At 37.7% G+C, this 2,814-nt stretch overlaps 1 long non-coding RNA gene across 1 annotated transcript in view; it reads left to right on the forward strand.

Moving 5' to 3' along the window:
* Nucleotides 1-781, forward strand: part of LOC103481336 (uncharacterized) — a 2,408-nt gene extending 1,627 nt beyond the window's left edge. Inside the window, exons 2-3 of the long non-coding RNA XR_536271.2 lie at nt 116-184; nt 552-781. This is a non-coding gene — a long non-coding RNA (uncharacterized LOC103481336). The remainder of the gene's footprint in view (nt 1-115; nt 185-551) is intronic.
* The last annotated feature ends 2,033 nt before the right edge of the window (nt 782-2,814 follow it).

Genomic DNA, 2,814 nt, shown 5'->3' on the forward strand with positions numbered 1-2,814 from the left:
TTAGTTAAATTAGTTTGTCTAGAATTGCTTTAGCTTAAAGTTTTTACTGCTATTTTGCAACATCTTGACATACTTTTTTTCTTATTGCAGTAATATTATTATTTTAACTCCATAGTTTTCAACTTGGTCTTTCTTATGGCCGCTCTCCTCACCAACTCCCTCCATGATGACAGCCTCGTAGCAGGTAAAATCCATGCATGTGCAATTTTTATTTTTATAAGAAATTTAGCACTACATAATAGGAATCTTATAAGATTTGCRACTTATTTCCCAAAAACACCCTATGAACACACAGTTCTTACAGTTTTCAGGCTTTTTATAGAATTTTGTCCTTCAGGTTTCTTTCTACAATGGCTAAAACATTCCTTGTGATTTTCATCCTTTGGATTGCCGTTTGCACTGCTGCTTTTTATATAYTTAGATTACTTTATTTAAAAGTTATTGTGAAAGAACACATTTATGCACCGATTAATTTATACATATGAGGTTGAAAAATGTTTGCTTTTCCATTAAAGCAGAAACAAAAAGTGTTTGCTTTTCCATTCAAGCAGAAACGGCTGCGGTCTGTACCTTTAGGATGACAACCACAGAAACTCTGACCACATCCAGAGCTCCTTTAACAACAACCACAACAGCTGCTACAACAGCTACAGCAGCTCTAACCACAACAGCAGGTCAAATGACAACTACAGGAACTCCAGGTATCTTAGCTACTTAATGTAGTCATAGCTTAACGTAGCTTTATTAAAATAGCAGAAAATAAACAAACTGAACTGATGAAAATCTTCCATGGTGTGTTTGTGGTTATTGTCTTAATTATCAAGCTCATGTCTCAGTGGAAGCACCTGTGAAGAAAGTGCTGACCAGACTTATGTCTGGCTGATGAGGTTTATGGTCCTCAAGGCTGTCGAAAGGGTTAGTGTCTGAATGTGACAAGGAAATATGTTGTTTCTCATGAATAAGTGTTGAGAATTATGCATTACGGTAATATGGCAATTTTTCGCAGTTTCTCCTGAAGGACTTTTCGCATATATTCTGCATTCAGTAAACAGACTGAATTAAAGCAGTAAGTTCAGTTTTTAATTAGTGTTTTTGGAGTAGCTTTGCCAACGCGGATCATGCACAGTGAGTAGGGCACCAAAATATTAAGCTCATGAGAAATCACTACCATTATAGTGATCACAACAATGTGTTTAAAATAAAATTGTGTGCATGTTGATAGATRTTTTGCATCAAGAGAAAAGAAAGAGCCAGGTGATGGTTGGACGTAGTTCACACTGTGTGTCTCTGTGGTCCTCTTCTTATTCTTTGCACTCTTTGGCAGCAATCACAGCAGCCTTGACCACCACTTGGTAGCTCAGAGCTAAAAAAAAAGTTACTTTACTGTTGTAGACAAAAAAAATCTCCACCAGTTATTCACACTAACCTGCTTTGAACACATGAAAAACATGAAATGCAACAAAGACATGAAAAATGACCGAATGTTCAGCCAGTAATGCCTGTCCTGCTTTGAAAATGATTTACATTGAACCACAGTTTTAGAGTCTGGTAATATAAAATAATATGTAACTTAATGCCCTGCAGGCTTTGTGAATATTTGTTTTTACAGTTYTTCTYAGTTGCAATGTTGCATTTCCAAAATTACCATAAACATTTGCAAAATGGCCAGTTTTSTCATCAGAAAMTCATTAGAAACTGCAAAACCTAGTTGATCAAAATGGATTGTTTTTTTCCTCAAAAGCCAGTATTGCTTTGGAAAATGTTATATGTAACTGTTGAAGCAAAAGCCTCAGACTCACTGACACCTTCTCGTGTCTTTTTTAACCTGGTTGTTGATCATTATTATCATTCCGTCTATCCTTGGATGCCTGCTGGTCGCAGTATTGATCACGTTGCTAGTGAAAGTAAAAAAGTACGTTTTAATCCTGTTCATTTATTACCTTGGTGCCTTTTAACAATCACCTTTGTCTTGTTTTTTGTTTTTTCCTAAAGCTGCATTCCAACCTTTGTATTAAACTATAATCTGTGTTAAGTGTGAGTGGTCGTTTTAAAGTTGGTCGGTTTTTTGAACACACTAGAGCAAAATAGACACTGTTGCACTACTCTTTGTTATTCTTTTTTTTCAGATTCAAGTTGAAAAGCTACGAAATCAAAGAAAAAGACATTGGGAAACCTCCGACTGTCAGGTCTCCACCATCCTATAGCAGCAACGGTTTTCCTGCCTGGATCATAGAACCAACAAACATAGAACCAACAAACAGCCTGGCAACTTCTGGGATCCCACGAATCCCACAGGCCAAACTCAGCAGCAGGACCAACCTGGAGACGACTCCAAGCAACAGCAGACAAAGCTCGATTCCATCGGGGAGGAACTCGGTGGGTACACATCTACCTATGACACTGTGAAGAAAAAACATTTGCTTTATTCGCTCACAAATTATGTCTTTTTCTTTGCTGCAGCGATTCGGTGACAACCAAGATGACACGTTTTCTTCCAAGAATCGACCGAGGAACAACCCCTACAAGCAGGTCTGATCCAGCAGAAACCTTCATGCCCAGAACCTTTACGCTCAGCTCAGAAGTGAAACCGACCCGGAACCAAACAGGAACATATCATCTGGGATGTGTGATGTATTATAGTCGATATCGTTGTACCTTTTTCCTTTACTGCTTTTGCTTCTCTTTAACTTCTATTCTCACCTGTTATAAACTGCCATAAACCAGTGTGGTTTTCATCGTCAAAAATCAGGAAGTTTGTTTTATACTTCCTACATTATAAGTCACCAAGTCTCTTGGTTCTGTATGTAACTGAAC

Source organism: Poecilia reticulata, linkage group LG19 (genome assembly GCF_000633615.1).
Source record: "Poecilia reticulata strain Guanapo linkage group LG19, Guppy_female_1.0+MT, whole genome shotgun sequence".
NCBI lineage: Eukaryota > Metazoa > Chordata > Actinopteri > Cyprinodontiformes > Poeciliidae > Poecilia > Poecilia reticulata.